The sequence below is a fragment of the Arachis stenosperma genome, chromosome 9 (genome assembly GCF_014773155.1).
Source record: "Arachis stenosperma cultivar V10309 chromosome 9, arast.V10309.gnm1.PFL2, whole genome shotgun sequence".
Classification (NCBI taxonomy): Eukaryota; Viridiplantae; Streptophyta; class Magnoliopsida; order Fabales; family Fabaceae; genus Arachis; species Arachis stenosperma.
In genome coordinates, this window is record NC_080385.1 from 117355845 (window position 1) to 117363698 (window position 7854).

The following is a 7854-nucleotide window of genomic DNA, read 5'->3' on the forward strand; positions in this document are numbered from 1 at the left end:
TAAAATGTAATGAATGAAATATGCAAATAAATAAAAATAAAATAAAAAAAAAGAAGAATGAGAAGGGAAAGAAGGGAAGAGGAAGTAAATAAGAAAGGAGAAGAAAAATTAGGATTTGGAGGAGAGAAAGATAAGATATGTGGCAATTTTAGAGTGAGCTATGCGGCGCATGCGACGCGGCCGCAGAAGGCACGCGTTCGCGTGGGTACGCGTCAGGTAAGACGACGCGATTGCGTCAGTCACGCGGTCGCGTGACCCGTGTTGCGCTACTGGCGCGAGTGCAGCCTCGCTCCAGCACAACTCTCTGTTCGATTCATTTTAATTGCCAAAATTGGGTGACGCGATCGCGTGGGGCACGCGGTCGCGTGATAAAGATTGTGCTTCCAGCACCAATCCAGCACCACTCTCGCACAATATTTCATTGTGCACTGGTGCACGAAATTGTGATCATCAATGGCGCCATCAACATGGTACGCTCATTGCAATCTCAACTCTCTATCACAACTCCGCACAACTAACCAGCAAGTGCACTGGGTCGTCCAAGTAATAAACCTTACGCGAGTAAGGGTCAATCCCACGGAGATTGTTGGTATGAAGCAAGCTATGGTCACCTTGTAAATCTTAGTCAGGTAGACTCAAATGGGTATGGGTGATATATGAATAAAACATAAAGATAAAGATAGAGATACTTATGTATATCATTGGTGAGAGCTTCAGATAAGCGTATGAAGATGCTTGTCCCTTCCGTCTCTCTGCTTTCCTACTGTCTTCATCCAATCCTTCTTACTCCTTTCCATGGCAAGCTTATGCAAGGGTTTCACCGTTGTCAGTGGCTACCTCCCATCCTCTCAGTGGAAATGTTCAACGCACCCTGTCACGGCATGGCTATCCATCTGTCGTTTCTCAATCAGGCCGGAATAGAATCCAGTGATTCTTTTGCGTCTGTCACTAACGCCCCGACCTCAGGAGTTTGAAGCACGTCACAGTCATTCAATCATTGAATCCTACTCAGAATACCACAGAAAAGGTTAGACCTTCCGGATTCTCTTGAATGCCACCATCAGTTCTTGCCTATACCACGAAGACTCTGATCTCACGGAATGGCTGGCTCGGTTGTCAGGCGAGCGCTCGGTTGTCAGGCGATCAACCATGCGTCGTGTATCAGGAATCCAAGAGATAAACATTAGAGCCTTGTTTGCTTGTAGAACAGAAGTGGTTGTCAGTCACTTGTTCATAAGTGAGAATGATGATGAGCGTCACATAATCATCACATTCATCAAGTTCTTGAGTACGAATGAATATCTTGGAATAAGAACAAGCTGAATTGAATAGAAGAACAATAGTAATTGCATTAATACTCGAGGTACAGCAGAGCTCCACACCTTAATCTATGGTGTGTAGAAACTCCACCGTTGAAAATACATAAGAACAAGGTCTAGGCATGGCCGTGAGGCCAGCCCCCAAATGATCTAAGAACTAGACGTCCAAAGATTAAAATACAATAGTAAAAGGTCCTATATATAGAGAACTAGTAGCCTAAGGTGTACAGAGATGAGTAAATGACATAAAAATCCAGTTCCGGGTCCACTTGGTGTGTGCTTGGGCTGAGTATTGAAGCATTTTCATGTAGAGACTCTTCTTGGAGTTAAACGCCAGCTTTTGTGCCAGTTTGGGCGTTTAACTCCCACTTTGGTGCCAGTTCCGGCGTTTAACGCTGGAAATTCTGAAGGTGACTTTGAACGCCGGTTTGGGCCATCAAATCTTGGGCAAAGTATGGACTATCATATATTGCTGGAAAGCCCAGGATGTCTACTTTCCAACGCCGTGAAGAGCGCGCCAATTAAGCTTCTGTAGCTCCAGAAAATTCACTTCGAGTGCAGGGAGGTCAGAATCCAACAGCATCTGCAGTCCTTTTCAGTCTCTGAATCAGATTTTTGCTCAGGTCCCTCAATTTCAGCCAGAAAATACCTGAAATCACAGAAAAACACACAAACTCATAGTAAAGTCCAGAAAAGTGAATTTTAACTAAAAACTAATAAAAATATACTAAAAACTCAACTAAAACTACTAAAAACATACTAAAAACAATGCCAAAAAGCGTGCAAATTATCCGCTCATCACAACACCAAACTTAAATTGTTGCTTGTCCCCAAGCAACTGAAAATCAAATAAGATAAAAAGAAGAGAATATGCAATGAATTCCAAAAACATCTATGAAGATCAGTATTAATTAGATGAGCGGGGCTTTTAGCTTTTTGCCTCTGAACAGTTTTGGCATCTCACTCTATCCTTTGAAATTCAGAATGATTGGCTTCTTTAGGAACTCAGAATCCAGATAGTGTCATTGATTCTCCTAGTTAAGTATGATGATTCTTGAACACAGCTACTTATTGAGTCTTGGCCGTGGCCCAAAGCACTCTGTCTTCCAGTATTACCACCGGATACATACATGCCACAGACACATAATTGGGTGAACCTTTTCAGATTGTGACTTAGCTTTGCTAAAGTCCCCAATTAGAGGTGTCCAGGGTTCTTAAGCACACTCTTTTTGCCTTGGATCACAACTTTATTTCTTTCCTTTTTTTTTCTTTTTCTCTTTTTCCCTTTTTTTTTGTTTTTCTCCTTCTTTTTTTTTTGTATTCACTGCTTTTTCTTGCTTCAAGAATCATTTTTATGATTTTTCAGATCCTCAGTAACATGTCTCCTTTTTCATCATTCTTTCAAGAGCCAACATTCATGAACCACAAATTCAAAAGACATATGCACTGTTTAAGCATACATTCAGAAAACAAAAGTGTTGCCACCACATCAAAATAATCAATCTGTTATAAAATTCAAAATTCATGAAATTCTTCTCTTTTTCAATTAAGAACATTGTTTATTTAAGAAAGGTGATGAATTCATAGAACATTCATAACTTTAAGGCATAGACACTAAGATACTAATGATCACAAGACACAAACATGGACAAACATAAGCATGAAAATTTGAAAAACAAGAAAATAAAGAACAAGGAGATTAAAGAACGGGTCCACCTCAGTGATGGCGGCTTGTTCTTCCTCTTGAAGGTCTTATGGAGTGCTTGAGCTCCTCAATGTCTCTTCCTTGTCTTTGTTGCTCCTCTCTCATGATTCTTTGATCTTCTCTAATTTCATGGAGGAGGATGGAATGTTCTTGGTGTTCCACCCTTAGTTGTCCCATGTTGGAACTCAATTCTCCTAGGGAGGTTTTTTATTTGCTCCCAATAGTCTTGTGGAGGAAAGTGCATCCCTTGAGGCATCTCAGGGATCTCATGATGAGAGGGGTCTCTTGTTTGCTCCATCCTTTTCTTAGTGATGGGCTTGTCCTCATCAATGAGGATGTCTCCTTCTATGTCAACTCCTACTGAATAACAGAGGTGACAAATGAGATGAGGAAAGGCTAACCTTGCCAAGGTAGAGGACTTGTCCGCCACCTTATAGAGTTCTTGGGCTATAACCTCATGAACTTCCACTTCTTCTCCAATCATGATGCTATGAATCATGATGGCCCGGTCTAGAGTAACTTCGGACCGGTTGCTAGTGGGAATGATTGAGCGTTGGATAAACTCCAACCATCCTCTAGCCACGGGTTTGAGATCATGCCTTCTCAATTGAACCGGCTTCTCTCTTGAATCTCTCTTCCATTGGGCGCCCTCTTCACAAATGTCAGTGAGGACTTGGTCCAACCTTTGATCAAAGTTGACCCTTCTTGTGTAAGGATGTTCATCTCCTTGCATCATAGGCAAGTTGAACGCCAACCTTACATTTTCCGGACTAAAATCCAAGTATTTCCCCCGAACCATAGTAAGCCAATTCTTTGGATCCGGGTTCACACTTTGATCATGGCTCTTGGTGATCTATGCATTGACATAGAACTCTTGAACCATTAAGATTCCGACTTGTTGAATGGGGTTGGTGAGAACTTCCCAACCTCTTTTTCGAATCTCATGTCGGATCTCCGGATATTCACTCTTTTTGAGTGAAAAAGGGACCTCGGGGATCACCTTCTTCAAGGCCACAACTTCATAGAAGTGGTCTTGATGCACCCTTGAGATGAATCTCTCCATCTCCCATGACTCGGAGGTGGAAGCTTTTGCCTTCCCTTTCCTCTTTCTAGAGGTTTCTCCGGCCTTAGATGCCATAAATGGTTATGGAAAAATAAAAAGCAATGCTTTTACCACACCAAACTTAAAAGGTTTGCTCGTCCTCGAGCAAAAGAAGAAAGAAGAGAGTAGAAGAAGAAGAAATGAGGAAGAAGGGAATGGCTTTGTGTTCGTCCAAAGAGGGGAAGAAGTGGTGTTTAGGGTGTGTGAAAATGAAGGAGTGAAGATGGGTTTATATAGGGGTGAAGAGGGGGGTAGGGTTCGGCCATTATGGGTGGGTTTAGGAGGGAAAGTGGTTTGAATTTGAATGGTGAGGTAGGTGGGGTTTTATGAAGGATGGATGTGAGTGGTGAAGAGAAAGATGGGATTTGATAGGTGAAGGGTTTTTGGGGAAGAGGTGTTGAGGTGATTGGTGAATGGGTGAAGAAGAAGAGAGAGGGTGGTGGGGTAGGTGGGGATCCTGTGTGGTCCACAGATTCTGAGGTGTCAAGGAAAAGTCATCCCTGCACCAAATGGCATGCAAAAACGCGTTTTGAGCCAATTCTGGCGTTAAACGCCGGGCTGGTGCCCATTTCTGGCGTTTAACGCCAGGTGCTTGCCCTTTTCTGGCGTTTAACGCCAGTCTGGTGCCCCTTTCTGGCGTTAAACGCCCAAAATGGTGCCAGACTGGGCGTTAAACGCCCATCTGCTAGCCTCACTGGCGTTTAAACGCCAGTAGGTTCTTCCTCCAGGGTGTGCTGTTTTTCTTCCTATTTTTCATTCTGTTTTGCTTTTTCAATTGATTTTGTGACTTCTTATGATCATCAACCTACAAAAAAACATAAAATAACAAAGGAAAATAGATTAAATATAATATTGGGTTGCCTCCCAACAAGCGCTTCTTTAATGTCAGTAGCTTGACAGAGGGCTCTCATGGAGCCTCACAGATACTCAGAGCAATGTTGGAACCTCCCAACACCAAACTTAGAGTTTGAATGCGGGGGTTCAACACCAAACTTAGAGTTTGGTTGTGGCCTCCCAACACCAAACTTAGAGTTTGACTGTGGGGGCTCCGTTTGACTCTGATTTGAGAGAAGCTCTTCATGCTTCTTCTCCATGGTGACAGAGGGATATCCTTGAGCCTTAAACACAAAGGATTCTCCATTCACTTGAATGATCAGTTCGCCTCCATCAACATCAATCACAGCCTTTGCTGTGGCTAGGAAGGGTCTGCCAAGGATGATAGATTCATCCATGCATTTTCCAGTCTCTAGGACTATGAAATCAGTAGGGATGTAATGGTCTTCAACTTTTACCAGAACATCCTCTACAAGTCCATGAGCTTGTTTTCTTGAGTTGTCTGCCATCTCTAGTGAGATTCTTGCAGCTTGTACCTCAAAGATCCCTAGCTTCTCCATTACAGAGAGAGGCATGAGGTTTACACTTGACCCTAAGTCACACAGAGCCTTCTTGAAGGTCATGGTGCTTATGGTACAAGGTATGGAAAACTTCCCAGGATCTTGTCTCTTTTGAGGTAATTTCTGCCTAGACAAGTCATCCAGTTCTTTGGTGAGCAAAGGGGATTCACCCTCTCAAGTCTCATTACCAAATAACTTGTCATTTAGCTTCATGATTGCTCCAAGGTATTTAGCAACTTGCTCTTCAGTGACATACTCATCCTCTTCAGAGGAAGAATACTCATCAGAGCTCATGAATGGCAGAAGTAAATTCATTGGAATCTCTATGGTCTCATTTTGAGCCTCAGATTCCCATGGTTCCTCATTAGGGAACTCATTGGAGGTTAGTGCACGCCCATTGAGGTCTTCCTCAGTGGCGTTCACTGCCTCTCCTTCCTCTCCAAATTCAGCCATGTTGATGGCTTTGCACTCTCCTTTTGGATTTTCTTCTGTATTGCTTGGAAGAGTACTAGGAGGGAGTTCAGTAATTTTCCTGCTCAGCTGTCCCACTTGTGCCTCCAAATTTCTAATGGAGGACCTTGTTTCAGTCATGAAACTTTGAGTGGTTTTGATTAGATCAGAGACCATGTTTGCTAAGTCAGAGTGGTTCTGCTTAGAATTCTCTGTCTGTTGCTGAGAAGATGATGGAAAAGTCTTGCCATTGCTAACCCTGTTTCTTCCACCATTATTGTTGTTGAAACTTTGTTGGGGTCTCTCTTGATTCTTCCATGAGAAATTTGGATGATTTCTCCATGAAGAATTATAGGTGTTTCCATAGGGTTCTCCTAGGTAATTCACCTCTTCCATTGAAGGGTTCTCAGGATCATAAGCTTCTTCTTCAGATGAAGCATCCTTAGTACTGCTTGGTGCATTTTGCATTCCAGACAGACTTTGAGAAATCAAATTGACTTGCTGAGTCAATATCTTGTTCTGAGCCAGAATGGCATTCAGAGTATCAATCTCAAGAACTCATTTCTTCTGATTTGTCCCATTGTTCACAGGATTCCTTTCAGAAGTGTACATGAATTGGTTATTTGCAACCATTTCAATTAGTTCTTGAGCTTCTGTAGGCGTTTTCTTCAGATGAAGAGATCCTCCAGCAGAGCTATCCAAAGACATCTTGGATAGTTCAGAGAGACCATCATAGAAAATACCTATGATGCTCCATTTAGAAAGCATATCAGAGGGACATTTTCTAATCAATTGTTTGTATCTTTCCCAAGCTTCATAGAGGGATTCTCCTTCCTTCTGTCTGAAGGTTTGGACTTCCACTCTAAGCTTACTCAATTTTTGAGGTGGAAAGAACTTTGCCAAGAAGGCATTGACTAGCTTTTCCCAAGAGTTCAGGCTTTCTTTAGGTTGTGAGTCCAACCATATCCTAGCTCTGTCTCTTACAGCAAAAGGGAATAGCATAAGTCTGTAGACCTCAGGGTCAACCCCATTGGTCTTGACAGTGTCATAGATTTACAAGAACTCAGCTAAAAACTGATGAGGATCTTCCAGTGGAAGTCCATGGAACTTGCAATTCTGTTGCATTAGAAAAACTAATTGAGGCTTAAGCTCAAAGTTGTTTGCTCCAATGGCAGGGATAGAGATGCTTCTCCCATAGAAGTCGGGAGTAGGTGCAGTAAAGTCACCCAGGACCTTCCTTGCATTGTTGTTGTTTTCGGCTGCCATGGCTTCTTCTTCTTTGAAGATTTCTGTTAGGTCCTCTACAGAGAGTTGTGCCTTAGCTTCTCTTAGCTTTCGCTTCAAGGTACTTTCAGGTTCAGGGTCAGCTTCAACAAGAATGCCTTTGTCTTTGTTCCTCCTCATATGAAAGAGAAGAGAACAAGAAGATATGGAATCCTCTATGTCACAGTATAGAGATTCCTTGAGGTGTCAAAGGAACAGAAAAATAGAAGAAAGAGGTAGAAGAATTCGAACTTAGTGAGATAGAGTTCGAATTGTGCATTAAGGAGGAGTGGTACTCCATAAATAGAAGGATGTAAGAAGAGGGGAAGAAATTTCGAAAATTAAGTTAAAAAGATTTTAAAAACATTTTGAAAAAACTTTAATTGATTTTCGAAAACCAAGAGTGGGAAAGAAATCAAGTAATTTTTGAAAAAGATTTTGAAATAAGAAATTAAAAAGATATGATTGAAAACTATTTTGAAAAAGATGTGATTAAAAAGATATGATTTGAAAACAATTTTAAAAAGATTTATTTTAAAATTAATGACTTGCCTAACAAGAAAAGATATGATTCAAACATTAAACCTTTCTCAACAGAAAAGGCAACATACTTGAAATGTT

At 41.6% G+C, this 7854-nt stretch overlaps 1 non-coding gene across 1 annotated transcript; it reads left to right on the forward strand.

The window, feature by feature from the left end:
* The first annotated feature begins 6732 nt into the window (after positions 1-6732).
* LOC130952519 (small nucleolar RNA R71) lies at positions 6733-6840 on the forward strand. Its single transcript, XR_009074699.1, has one exon. It is a non-coding gene; the product is annotated as a small nucleolar RNA R71 (small nucleolar RNA).
* The last annotated feature ends 1014 nt before the right edge of the window (positions 6841-7854 follow it).